Genomic DNA, 15,486 nt, shown 5'->3' on the forward strand with positions numbered 1-15,486 from the left:
AAACCCAGAATAATTTATCCTAAACAATGGCTTAGTCATTGCTGATAGTCATATTGCTGTTTTTCCACTGTGATTAACATTTTCAGCAGCAGGCCCATAAACTTGAACTAGACTAGAGTAGCTAGCACTGCTAAAGTAAACTCATGATTAGAATTGCACTGCTAGTGAAAAAATATATATCATATTTTAGTATATCTGCTGGGAAATGTTAGTTTTTAGATGTGATTAATAAATAATAAAATACATTATCGCTTTCTCAGCATGTACCCATTTGTAAGGAAAGGCCTGCACTGTTCTCAGCTGCACCTGCTAGGTCTTTGTTAGTACTCCACCACCTATAGGGAGCTGATCCCGGAGAAGGGTCACATGGCCACCTGACTGAGAGAACGGCAATTAAAGCAAAGAGCTGCAGAAGAGTGTGTGATCATGGCGATCCCTTTCCCACCGACCTCGTTTTCCGACTGTTAGCTTTTGATGTACAAACATGTCGGGCAGATCTTAGCCTTCTTTGCTCATCTTTAGGCTGATAGGACGCATCATTATTCCCTTTAATCATCAGCTAGAAAGTCACGGTTGGGTAATTTTACTTAAGATACAAAGGTGGAACATGGAAGGACATGGTTCTGTTCTGTCTGCTCTAAAGACCTCTTAGAGACTTTAAGGTGTAACTGCACCCTCCTGTTTAAGTCATTTTCTATCCTTTTTTTTTTTTCAAAAAGACTCAGAAAATGGAAGGGTTTTGCCCTGGTTTATTGTTGCTGTGAAATCGTAAACCGTGCAAAAGAGATGGCAAGGCATTAGAATTGGAAGAGGTTTTGCTGCTTCGTGTTTTCAACAGTATATTACTTTTTGCAGAGAGGAGACAATAAGTATGATGGATGAATGATGTTAACTTGACCAAATTAGGAGGCAAGTGGACAGTGTAAAAAAAAAAAAAAAAACTACAGAATGCAATGATTTGTAAATATAATAGACCCACATTTTATTCACAACAGAACACATATCCAATGTTGAAACTGAGATGTTTTACCTTTTTATTTAGGACTTAATGGATGTATTAATTCTGTGAAGTCATACTGTTGTTGTCACGTATGAGGAGGTGGACATAAATGCAGATAAATATTTATATTTATTTAATAAACAAGAAAAAAATAAATACAGAAAACAAAACACGGGTAACGCAAAAAACTTATGAAAAACTTACAAAAAACAAGACTAGGATATGAATTAAAAAGACAAATACAAGGAAAACTGATGAAACTAGAAACTCTAATTTTAAACAAAAGAATAACTAGAAAATACAAAAACAACAGACCAAGATCGTAGTAACAAAAAAGATTCTAAGGAACACAAAACACAAACTCTACTCACGAATATACAGTCACATAGATACCAAAGACTCCACAAGCAAACACTCATACAAGGGGCTATTTATAAACAAGGAGGGTGAAGACAGGTAACGAGGGGGCGGGGTTACAAACAAGACACAAAGTGACAACACTAATGGCTAGGGCAGGGCTAGGGCGGGGCTAGGGCGGAGACAGGACAATAACAAAACAATGCCATGTGCTCAAAAGAGCACATGGCTGGGAACACAAGACAGGAAAACAGGGCAGGAGCACAGAAAACCAAAAGAGGGAAAAACACAGGACAGACACAGGCTAATATGTGACAGTTGTGATGGATGCAGCATGTGGTTTAGCATTGTCTTGCTGAAATATACAAAGACTTCCTTGAAAGAGACATTATCTGGATGTGAGCATATGTTATTCTTAATCCTCTACATACTCTTCAGCATGGATCAGGGGTCGGCAGATGTGGCCCACAAGCATGAAACATCTGGCCCATGTGGTTGTTTAAAATATAATGGAAAAAAAGGAATAAAATGCCTCTTTGGCCAGATTTTGTGTACATTACATTACTCGCCTGTCTCTCTGTCACACTTGGCGTGACTTTAGTTTCCTCCCCTTCTCTTCTTTCCACTCGTTCTCAGGCTTCCTATCTCCTTAAAACAGCGTTTTTTTCATGGCTGTGTCCCAATTCACTTTGTCCCGCCACGTGATGACATGGGAAATATCTGGCCCGCTGCCAAACTTAATTGCTGACCCCTGGCATAGATGTGCCTTCGCAAATGTGTATGCTGCCCACACCATTGGCACAGATGCACACTTTTGAGATAAATGAATTAATGTTTTTCAAGGTTTGGTAAAATGTCTTACTTTCAACCTGTGATTATGTGTTCTATATATTTTATTCTGAATAACATATGTGTCTTTGTCATTTGCATAGCATTTGCATTTGCGTACATTTTACACAGCTGCTTTTTAACTTTTTTGGTATTGGGATATTAAAAACTAAATCCTTCTGAGACCCAGACTTTTGCTAAGTATGTATTTTAAATGTATCCTAGCTATTTGAGATGAGCAGGACCTACCAAGTATAAAAACTAAACTTTGTCTTTGTACAGGAAATCGTTTTTGCAAAAAACAAAACAAAAAAAAAAAACAATGTCCTTATATGGGGACAGTAGTAAAATGATTTTAAAAAATTATCCTTGCCCTTTGCGATCAGAAGGACCCAGCTCTACAGTAAGTCAAATTAACTACATTCAATCGTAAAATTCAATGAGAATTGTTACCTGGACCATTTATCTGCCTGGACTGGCTGTAAAAACTTTTGATTGAGATTCCCGCCATCTTGTTTTAATCAATTGAGTATAATGCTGTTATGTGAACACTAGTTGCTATGGGCAGTATCTCTATATGAGGCCAAAGGGTCAACGTTTTAAAAAAATATATTATAATAAATTATTATGGTGCAGAGAAGCAAAGATTTAATGTCCACTTATGAGGACGTAGGGTCTGAAGGGGATATCTGTGGGCTGCAGGCACTCAGTGGGCTACTTACTATGACACTGATAGGGGCTGCTGGCTAAAAAAAAGGGGTACCCTGGAATGGTGCCAATAGTTTATCAGATTTTTTACTCCAGAGAGTGCTATTTTATTGGCGGTACTTTTTCACAGTGTGTTTCATGAGCTGTATTTGTGCATAAGCACATCTGTGTCTGCGATGTGTTCAGCATAAAAAAAATATCTGAATGCATTTATTAGAATTCTTTACAGCTGGTGTCCACAAACTTTTGTCAACTTTACTCATCTCCTAGTCTATAGCATCCAATTTCTACCTTAACTGACCCATTGTTAGCCAAGTTTCTCTACGTATATATTCCCAGGGCATATCCCCTAATTAAAAAAAATATATCCCAGAAAAAAAAGATGGAAATACAGACATAGGTATATTTATCTGGCCTACTTACCTTATGTAAGTATGCACGTTGTATGCACGTACAACCATGTGACCTAGAATGTTTACCTTCCTCACTGAATTCCATTACATTTTATCATAGGATATCAGTATCTAAACTGATCATGAACTGTCTTGTCATCGGGCCTGACTGTAATGGCGGTGGGTCATCTTTAGTGACACGTCAAGCTTTTGTCATGGTGGATTTGACCCAAGAATCTGTGTATTGAGGCGCTGTGGTCAGCACCAAGATCAATGGATTGTTGTTGGTGTGATTGTTGACAGTCCTTGACAGGAAGAGGTCCTGCAACCAGTGGCCCAACGTTTCTGAATGCACACTCTCAAGCTCTATGTGATTCCGATGGGTATTCCTAATGAAACAATGCTCATCCACACTGCCACACTGCTGCCATCTCAAACACTTGCCAGACCTATCCCAAACTGAAAGAAAAAAAATGTGTGGGATGCTAGTGGATGTGCTATCAACATCCCAACACTATTGCAATATCTACAGAAACTGTGTCAGTATTCTATCAGCATTAGAGCTTAGATTCTCTGCCCGAACCCAACCTGACACGAGGACCGGCCTGAAACCGAGATTTCCCACCACATTCCTCGGGCTCCAGAAAATAGTCCGAGATGTAGGCACCAACTGAATCTAATAAAAAGCGGTAATTAAAAGGAAAAAACATAACTAACTGGAACTGTATTGTGTGTTTATAAAACTAACTAAAACAAACTGAAATTACTGATAGAATACCCTAATTTTCGTATTTAATTTATTTATAAGCGCTATTTTCACTCCCGCAGTTGTACAGCGGGCAGTGTTGTGCCGATTCTGTTTGCGAAGCGGAGTCGGATTCAGCAGAGAGTCGGATTCGGCACAACAGCGGCAGCGCGCGGCACCTCGTGGTCTGTGGCATTAGTTCTTGTGTAAAGCGCTCGAGCTAGCCGCAAAAAACGACAGAAAACACTGAGAAACTGCAGAACTATGTGTGGGATTAGAATATGAGCGCGAGGGAGATAAAAGAGAAACAGGAGATACAGTGTGAGAACCTTAACCTGTGAGTAGCTCATACACCAGAACACGAAAATCTCTCTCTCTCTCTCTCTCTTTCTCTCTCTCGTTTCTTAGATTGATCTCTCTGATAAGTTGTGTGAAAACTAATAACAACTAGCAAGCCCACCCTAAAAACAAATTAAAACTTGAACTGAACTGTAGGAGAAAAAATTCAAACGAAATAAAATTAAACTATAATAAAAATGAAAAATGTTATAATCACGTAGCTCTGGGCACACGTGAACGTCTCCGTGTTTGACTTGCAGCACTGTGAGTAGCTGTTCTTAAAAATCATTTTAATCAAATTATAGTTCTATGTTTATATGTTAGTGTTAATTAACATAATTCTGATCATATTTTGCTCATTCAATCAGCCCGAAAACAGCCAGTTCATGGGGCGGGTCGGGCTCGGGGTCATAATGACAGTTCGTGGTTCGGGTTGGCTCGGGCTCGGGCAGAACGTGCACGGGCTCGGGCTGGGTCGGGTCGGACTTTTTGGGCCCGATCTAACCTCTAATCAGCATGGAAACCAACAGTTTCTATTAAAAAAATCGCAAAATTGCTCTCATCCAATCAATGCCTTATTTATTCTACATTCGCAGCACATACAGTACATGTCAGCACCACAAATTCCTCAGGACTGTTTAATGTAGGATTTTTCAGCTATAGCCAAATATTCTGGCGAGTTATTTGGCTAATTTGTCCTTGGCGCTTGACTGTGTCTTTGTGCTGAGGTCACGGCGTATAGGAAATTATTAGAGTGGATTGTAGTAACACCTTTGCATGCATATGAAACTGTCCTCGGGGAAAGCTCACAGACTCATTTCTCTCAGCATGACTAATTTAGAATCGCTCTCGCATGCCTTCAAAGTGTGTTTGAGAGAGTGCATGTGTGTGTGCTAAGAAGAAGGTAGTTACGCAGACCCTGCCACTGCCGCTAATTTCTCGGAGGGTATATTTAGCCACGTCGCAGTGATTTGCCTGTTTTCTGTCCAAAACTAATCTTAGTCAGCAGTTCAAAATGCCTCAGATGGAAAGGAATTGACATTTGGACTTAATTCATCTGAATTGCAGTGATTATCTCAGAGTGCCAACAGAGTGAGAATGTGGAACAGCAATCTGAGGACTGTGTGTGTGTGTGTGTGTGTGTTTGTGAGACCGTTATATAAATGGAACTAGCTGCCTCAAAACACATATTTAACCTGTTCACTTACTGTTTGCCTGTGTTAGAGGGATTTCTGAGACATTTCCTGCCGCGTACCAATACTAGCTTGTGTAATTTTTTGCTAGTCTATTTGCTATTTGCTATTATTATTTTTTTTTACTATTTTAGCACTAGCATATACTGTTGACTGCAACCTTGCCACCTTTTTCAATAGTATAATACATGTTTATTTACTGTCTTGCCTATTTTATACTATTTTTATAAACATCTTAAAATACAGTTTAGCAGATTAGCAATTTAGCATTTTCCTGGCTAACAAGGAAAACAAGCTACCTGTGTTAGAGAGCTCTATGAAGATGCATACAAATGCTAGCTTGTGTCGTTCTTCACTTGTCTAAGTGTGCGATATCACTTAAGCACTCCCGGCTAACGCAAATGTTGCAACATATTTTCAAGAGAGTTTTTTTCTGAGGTAAATCATGCTGCATACAAATGCAGTCTAATGTCATTTTTGCTAGTCGATGTGTGCGAAATCTTCTTTGAAATGCTAACACCTCAAACATTAGCATTTAGCGGATAATGGAATCGGTGCTACCTGCTTCAGTACTTCAGCATTTAAACAGTTTCCGACAGTTTCCGACATGTTTTTGTTAGCTTTATAAGGCAAATCCTGCTTTTTTTTTTTTTGCTAGCTAGTGTCTCTTTGTCTCAAGTCTATATGTGCAGTGATATAAGCTCTAGCAATTATTGGCTAATGCAGACATTGCTACTTCTTCAGGTACTGCTCGTTTACTGTCTGCTTATGTTACAAACATTTCTGAGGCAAATGCTGCTGAATACAAATGCTAACTTTTTTGCTCATTTTTTGCTTTCTTCTAGTCAATGTGTGCAATAGCTCTTGCTATATGTTGTTGCTAAAGCACTAGCATTTACTTGCTAATGTAAAATGGCTCTCTGTATTAGAGTACTTTCTGAGGCAAATTATGCTTCAAACAAATGCTGGCTAGTGTCATTCTTTGCTTTCTTCTAGTCCATGTGTGTGGTATTTTCTTTAGTTTTTAACCACTCACAAACTAGCATTTACAGACCAATGGAAATACTGCTACTTGATGGATAATATTAGCATTTATCTGCCAGCGTGTTTTAATGCAACATTTGGTGCTTGTTTTTTAGAGCTACAAACAATTTCCAGTTCAAATTCAGTTCAAGATCAGCTGGTCTTCATTGATCAAAGTGTTGGAAAAGCTGTGGACCAGCATATGTTGAACCTCATTTTTGGTCATGTTGGTTGACCAGATTGGTCTTGCTGGCCACAATGGATAATAGGGGTGTGCCATAGTTGTGTGCCAATAGGGATGTGCCATATTATATTGTACATGATAATATGGCCAAAAATGTTAAATATCGTGAACAATATTATACCTAAAAATATTGTGCCATATCACCCACGTTTTTAGCCAAAGAAAAATTCACAATGTTTCCCATTATATGGAGATATATATATGGAGATATTTGGAGTGCATTATTATTAGTATCATGACATTCTGGATCATTGACTTCTGTTACAAATCTGATAAAATATTTTTTTTTTGATATCTCAGTTAGCCATATTATATTGCATGCAATAATACAATTCTAAATAATTTTTCTAATTCAGTGTTTTGTCATATCGCCAAAAGTATTGTTATCGTGAAAATACCATGAAATATCGTGATATTATTTTAAAGCCATATTGCCCACCCCTAATGGTCAACCAGCTTAGTGGTGCTAGCCAACCAGTGCAGTCATGCTGGTCAATAAAAGCTTAATTTTGCTGGTGATGCAAAGTTGACCAAAGTGGTCTGGCTTGTCATTGTGGTCACCCAGCTTCATTCAAGTATATTCACTCATTGGTGAGGTTAACCATGCATGTAGAACTATTAACCATCAATTTAAAGCAAAACCTGGTCATAAGCTGGTCAACCAAAGCTATTAGCTTGACCTGTTTAAGCTGTTTTTTTTTTTTTTTCAGCAGTAGAGTAACAGCAGTGTAAGAGGTTCATGGTTTGTCACTTCCAGGCACACACTTTGCTCAGGAAAATACAAATTTGACATTCTTGGATCCCTAAAAGTTTGCCAGTAGCATTTTTTTTTTTTTGCTGTGCTCTGCAAACCTAGCAGTTTTAAACTGTACGAATCATCGTGAGGAAGATGTGTAGTCTGAGGACTGTTGTGTCAGGTCCTAAACTTCTCCCAAACCTCCTCCTGCTTATACTCTCGGCCCTCTTAAACTAAAGCTGTGTTTAGCTAAACATATTACATCCATTTATTCAGCACTTTCCCCCCCTGAATTCTTGCCACGCCGCCCTCCATGAATAAAAGACATTTTTAAAGGATGCGGCTCTCTGGCAAATGGATCCCCCGTCACAATGCGAGACTTGACACTAACTCCCTATCGCTTTAATAGGCTGCCAATCACCCGAGCGGACGACAAGTGCGAAGGGGTAAATTGACTGAGGTGATGGGAGAATGATGGAGAATATTTAAACAGTGTCTTTTAACCGGGAAACGCGTGCTGCCGCAGCGGCCGTCAAGACACAGGCGCTTGAACCCGGAGACAGCCCTGCCTAGTTAAGACACATGTGAACTCCTCTTGAACTTAGATAGAGTCTGGCTTTCAGAAAAGACATATTTCTGAACTCTCTCAAATTCAAAGTAAACACGGAGAACATAGAGCTGAACATGACTTAAAAAAATGCAATGAATGATAAAACAGGTGAAAAGGAGGCCTAGACTGTGTGTTAGTAACTTAGCCGATGGACATTTACCTTCAACGTTTGCCTGTTTTGGATAGTCTAGTTGAACACGAATGAAAAACCCAATAAAATATAAGACTTAATACTGTAGCTTTGTAGCTTAGCCTATGGATTTTACCTTCTACGTTTGCTACATTAGTGCCAGCAGCATTATCTTAGGTGATACAGACTGCGGCAGACGCATGCTAGGATATCTATGCATGTTTTATATCCAACACATAGCCATTAGGAGCACTTCCTCCTTCCTCTGAGGAGCAGTGAGGTGAATCCCGGGTCGACAAGCCTAAACGCAGAGTGTGGACAACTTTTAGCTGGAGGATAAAAAGACAGAAAACTCTTTAAATTGCAAGTTCTCTGACAGTAGTGGATCTAAACCACACTTACAGCCTGAATTCACCTCAGGATCTACAAAAAGAGGGGGTTTACAGCACTTTACTTTCAAGAGACTAAAGTAAGTTGCTATAGTATATTTTGATTACAGTTCCAGTTTGGAACCAATTAGCCTAAATATGTTTGAGAATATTAAAGACCTGGAAAAGCATAGCAAACACCAAGTAACACCACAATAATCACCTAGGATACTACAACTACCTTGTAGAAACACCATACCAACCACTAAGGATAGGAATAGCACAGCAACCATCTAGCAACCACAAAAAAAAAAAAAAAAATGGAAGCAACAGCACTGAATTTTTACGTGGGAGACCATTGCAACCATTTGGCAACGCTATTTGCAACTGTTAATACACCACACAACCAGCTATAAACATCATGGACACCACCATATAAACCACATAGCAACAGGTTAGCAACTGCCTGGAAGTGGAATCTACTATTAACTGCCTATAACAGGGGGGTCCAAACTTTCTTTGTTGGGGGCCAGAAGGAGAAATATATTTGAAGTCACGGGCCACAGACTCTGTAATAAAACAAATAATGAAATATACCACTTTAAATAATACATTTTCCTGATTACTTTCATTTACACACCATTTAACTTGACATACTATCTTTATCTGTTTTTGACAGTGTTGTGTAAATTAAGATTTTTCAAATAGATGTTTCATTTCATGATGTCTCTTAATATTAAACTCTTAATTACAACAACTTTTAGACTCTTTGGCCCATTTTTCTGCGCTACAACTGAGCACTCTCTCCGCTTTTAGACTCTTTGGCCTGTTTTTCTGTGCTACAACTGCGCACTCTCTCTGCTTTTAGACTCTTTGGCCTGTTTTTTGTGCTACAACTGAGCACTCTCTCTGCTTTTAGACTCTTTGGCCTGTTTTTTTGTGCTACAACTGAGCACTCTCTCCGCTTTTAGACTCTTTGGCCCGTTTTTCGGCGCTACAACTGCGCACTCTCTCCGCTTTTAGACTCTTTGGCCTGTTTTTGACACCTAGCATTCAAACTTTGAATCTCACATTATAAAAACCTGATTAACAGCGGGCCAACTTTTATTCTATTTCTAAAATACCTCGCGGGCCGCTCTAAAAAAGTAAACGGGCCGCAAATGGCCTGCGGGCCGTAGTTTGGACACCCCTGGCTTATAAGCTACGGGTTCTATTTAAATCTGTCACAACACAACAAAAGATGTGTTGAGATTTTTTATATGTGCCTTGCACAGAAGCCATTGCTAGAATAACCCTTTTGCAGCTCCTTTAGTTGTAAGAAAATAATTTAATATCCAAAAAGTTTCACTTGGATAATAGAGCTATAGGACCTCAGACCGTATATTTCACCCATTGTGGAACCTTTTTTTTTTTTTTTTTTTTTTACATTTAGGAGATAAATAACTGGTATTATATAGCCTAGGCCTTTTTGTAATATTATATTCCATACTATACAGAACTGTATAGTATACTATATAGAGTATTTTTTGCTTCTAAATGGATATGTAGTCTATCTTTACTCTATGTGGAGTATTTCTATACCTTAAGAACGTACTTAAAGATCCTTTAAGGAATCAATAATGCTTCCTCTGTGGCCAAAGATCAATGTTGGCACCTCTAGTCTTAAGTATTGATGAGTTTATCCATTATGTGTAGATGAATTGCAGAATGAATAGTGTAAGAATGCTGAGCGTTATAAGTGCTGTGCTTATGGGTTTGGAAAGGGGGCGGAAATAAAAAATAAAGCAGATGTTTTCATCATATTTGGTAAGATGTCATTAGTAAAACACAAATGACTGGAGGCGCGCTGCAGGCGGCTGCAGATGTCTACCGTCAGATACGTGTCTAACTAACTGAGCTGTCTTCTCCCAATGGAACCCAATTAGACCCAAAGAAAGCGTGGTGGTCAGTGACCATGCCCCCATCCCAACAGCTGCTTCAAAGAAAACCCCAATTTACTGGTCCTTTTATTTGAGTCATAATTGTACAGCCTCTGTTTAGCCCACTTTATTAAGAACACCTAGCCTATATTTCCTCTCACTGGCCATTTTATTAGAAACACCGACCTTGTACTTCATTTTGGCCAATTATTTCCAACACCTTCCCTCTATATCCACTCCCTGACCACTTTACCAGAACCACCTTAATAAAATTGCAAACATTAATGAGATATTTCACTATATAGTTTTTTGTATATTTAAAAAATTGCGCTAGAGGTGCTTGGAGAACATCTTCCTGTCTCTGTCTGACTTTGTTACAGAGTCTAAAATAAAACCAATCCAAGCTGACGTAACACCTATGACAAGTGACAGATTGTGGCTGACATTAGCTGGTGTCATAACACTTTCTGGGGTGAAATGACAGCGTGTTATGACAAGTAAATTTGTAACTCAGTGCATTACAGGTATGTCAGTGACATAACGGCAATTATGAGACAGCAGGGCTGATCTCAGTGTTAAACAAACTGATCACTGCTTAGACTGTTTTCTAGATTTATATAATTAAATACTGAAAAACGTCTATGGATCCTATGGATTCCATTGTTAAGACACTGTAATGCAATGACACAGTTATGTACACTGACACACCAAAGGTCATGAGCTAGTCATGAGTGTGCAAATGTATCGTGAAGTGTCACCTCAGGGAAAGGCGTGGGGACACTCATAACTGTATAAATTGTGAGGTGCTATCTTGTGAGTAAAGTTAACAACACAGACCAGCACGCTTAAGCCATGGTAATGTTTTAAAGTTGTGCGTGGGGGCATTTAATATTTCTCCATCCACATGGATGCTGTCATATGTGTGCTGGGAACGTGTCATAGAGGGCATTACCACTCACAGTGCACAGCACAGTGTAATGGGTGTACTAATCGTGACTGGCAGTGGTTTGTTGGATTGATTTATTTATGTTTTTGATTTTTTAGGAACATGGCACTAGACTATGGCAAGCCAACTAAGCCAAAAAGACGTTATCTTTTTAGTTGTACATTTATGCCGTCTGTACATCACATGATTTTTTTTACCTGTACAGAGGTAGATGTGAAATAGGGGGTACATCATAGTCACATGATTACAACGTGTGTATGAGTATGTATGGGGCTATGTCATGGTACGTTGACACTGCGTTGGAACCCACGTAAGCGTCTTATGAATATGGAATACAATACGTTGCATGACATCACGTGTTGTCAGGCTGCCTTATTACAATGCAAATGTATGCATAGGCGCGTTTACTGATTGGATGTTGGATGCCAAGATGTGTATACATGAACAGTTTTACCGCCTGTACACGTGATTTTTTTTACGTGTGGACAGGTGATATTTTTACACGTGGAGGCGTTTCTTTCCCACTGGTTTTGGCTTAGTTGGCTTGCCATACTACTAGACATCATACTTCTTCTTGTCCCATTATATGGGGTATGTCAGTGTTTTGTCACTGTCATGCAAAATAGATCTTAATTTGTTGGTTTCACTTTTTAACATAATGCGAATGTGGCAGTTGTCTAACACTGTCAACACTGCCGACATTTAATGATGAGTGAAAAACAACAACAACAAAAAAAAAACAATAATATAACTCTAGTGTTAATATATTGTATTTTGCCAAAATTCTAAGGGGGATCTAAGAACATGTTTTACCTTTAATTCAAGCTTTTCTTAAATGTTTCACCTTTAATTTAACAACAATATATGTTTTTCAAATTGTTTTATACATGTAGAATTAAGATTAATTCTTCTGCATGATAGTCAGATTTTCCCAGTCAGACTCACTTCAGAGCAGTTGTGAAGCACCTTCTCGATTTCCCTTCGATTCTGTCACTTTTCTATTGACGCTACGACTTGTCACCACTTTGTGCTCGGTAATGACTGTCGAAATTATCGCATTGTTCACTTTGCTTTCCGAACGCGCAGGGAAGCAGATTAACCGCTGCTCAGACTATTTGCATCCCAGCTCGCTCTTGCGCGAATGGATCTGAACGGGCGGCCCGTTTACATGGCCCTGCCGATCGATGCGCGCGCTATCTTTGCCACCCCAGATTAAAATTCAACTCCGCCGTTTATAATGAAACACCACCTGCAATCATAGCTGTTAGGAGATTGCGGTCCATATCTATCGATGTGATAAAATAAGGTTTCACTTGGAGGGAGATAATGAAGCTGAATAGAAGAGCACTGCTGGCGGAGTCTTTAGATCTATAGCACATGCTTTTTTTTTTCTTTTCTTTTTTCTGTCTCTCCCTGCGTTCTCCCTCTGTGTGAAATATCAGATCGGTCCATATTGAATGTCAGAGGCAAATGAGAATTGTTATGCTCGAATACAGTTGCCATTTGAGGTAATCTAATTTCGGATGTAAGATGCTAACCTAGGGAATGTTTCTAGCAGGGCGAGCGTGGCATGAGTGACACCTTTGCCCTTTTGTAAAGGGAGATTAGCTGTTGAAACGGCTCATGTTGTGGTGCAGCATGCTCTAAAAGGGGCTTTAGAGAGAGAGAGAGAGAGAGAGAGAGAGAGTGATGGAGGAAACAAGAAGCACTCTCTTTCTCTCTCTTTGTGCACCTTTTCTGCATGCCTATTTTAGGACTCGGCTTTTAGCCTGGCTGTATTTTTGCCAGGAACGTGTTTCATGTGAGATTTCTGTCAACGGATGAATGTTACGCAAATTAAATGAATCAGATATGCAGTGTAGCATTGTAGTTAGGGTCGTTAGAGGCAAACTGAGACCAGATCAGGTTGAGTCGAATCAGGAACAATGACCAGAGTCATGACCAAAACCAAAATCAGGAGCTGGAAGGCTAAATTAAGACTGAAACCAGGAAAATAAAGCCAATGCATATTAAGACTGTAATCTGGAGTATACACGGCATAGGAGAGGCTGAAATCAGGAGAAACCAAAGACCATAGTCAGACATTCATATCCAAAACAGGGAGAGGGAAAAACAACACTGAAACAGAAGTCAGAACCAAAACAAGGAATGGGTAAGAGCTGTTAAGGCTAAGGCAAAGAGCCCTATTTTAGCGACCTATAGGTGAGAATGTCATTGTGCCTTTGATGTCGTGAGGGCACAAATATATGCCTTGCTCGGCTCAAAACATGTAGCCTGACCCAGAAGAAGTGGGCGTGTTCACTTCAGGACTCAAAATATCGTTATCGCAAAAATACCCTGAAATATCGTGATATTATTTTAGAGCCATATCGCCCACCCCTAGTGGAAAGGCTGGGTCAAGACTGACACCAAGAACAGACAAGGCTGAGTTGAGTTAAAGTCAAAGATGAGTCAAGACCAAAACCAATAGAGGTCAATGCAGAGTCAAGACTAATACTGTATTATTGTGTAAATCATAATCAACATCACAAACAATTTTTAAATGAGCACATGCTATCATTGCAGCTTAGTTTCTCTATATTCTGTTTAGATGGACTATATGACCTGAAGAGGGAATTAATGGCTTTTTTCTGAAACTTAAAAATATATATTTTTCTATATAGCTTTTTGTTATATCGCGGGAAAGCAAGGAAAAATGAGATGTGCCCCACAATAATGAAACAATAGCTTCTGATTAAAGCATGGTTATCATAGCTACTATTCTCTACACCCCTTCTAGTAATCATTCTGTTGTAGTAATCCATGCTTTAAGACAGTTTTCAGCTCATCCCGATGCCTCCGCAGCGCATAAATGAAAAAAAAAAAAAGAAAATCCATCTACCCCAGTACAACTGGTAATGAACAGAGAATGGAAAAGACGAGATATGTTCACTGGAGGGTTTTTTTTGTAACTGAATGCCTATAGCAGTACCTCTGCAACACGTCAGAATCCATAGAGGCATCCTGCAGAGTGCATTCTTCAGCAGTATTGATCAGCAGTGTGCGTCCTGGGTTGAAGCGAGGCGGAGAGGAAGGGAATTTTTTTTTTTTTTTCGTGGGGAGATGGAGCAGATGACCCATTCAGTCAAGGTGTCAATCACATTGATGGCTAGTAAGGAGAGAAGGGCCAGTAAATACAGAGGTCAATAGGATTTGACTTTATTTATCTGTTTTTTTTTCTTTTCTGCTCTTAATAATACAAGATACAGATACAAGAGGAACATGAACATGGGTGGGTGGGGGGTTGCGGCTGTTTGTTTTACAAAAAGCAACCAAAAGACATTTTTACGTCCACTTTTTATTTGACGTCCAACGAATACTTGACTGCTGGTCTCATGACTGTGTCTTCGGTATCTTCTGTCTGTCCTTGAAAAACAGACTGACTTTGATGTGGAGACATTTCAGGACTAGTAGGATTAGAAGATAATGGAGGAAAAAGGAGTTTACTTTGGTGGAATCCAGTAGTATATATCATACTAAGACTCATAGGGTTCAACTTAGACCCACTGATTTGACTTTAACTCATCAGAGACTTCAACTCCTCAAATCCTCAGTCTCACAATCCAAAGACTCAACTCAGACTGGCTTCCAGAGACTCAAGTCAAGCTTTCTCATAAAGATTTGATACTCACTCAAGTCCGAAGACTTGATTCCAATTCAAACCTGTAGAACCTGTTTAGATTCCAGTTTGAGTTGCACCCTCAGACTTAAGACTAAACTTGGACACATCCCAGACACTCTCCACAGGTACCTGATTTTGATCTTGACTTGAAACACTACATTACTCAGTGTTTTGCTCTTTGCCCTTGCCTCCTCTGTCAATCTCTCTCTGCGTTCACTGTCAAATCCTGTACTATAATTTAGAGCATCCATTTGCGTTACAGCACAGTAATACTCTGGAACTCTAAT

General features: G+C 39.3%; 1 protein-coding gene across 19 annotated transcripts in view; it reads left to right on the forward strand.

The window, feature by feature from the left end:
- Window positions 1-15,486, forward strand: part of LOC103042950 (neurexin-1a) — a 562,201-nt gene that overhangs the window by 168,804 nt on the left and 377,911 nt on the right. The gene's annotated exons all lie outside the window — the stretch shown is intronic.

The sequence above is a fragment of the Astyanax mexicanus genome, chromosome 25 (assembly GCF_023375975.1).
Source record: "Astyanax mexicanus isolate ESR-SI-001 chromosome 25, AstMex3_surface, whole genome shotgun sequence".
Lineage (NCBI taxonomy): Eukaryota > Metazoa > Chordata > Actinopteri > Characiformes > Acestrorhamphidae > Astyanax > Astyanax mexicanus.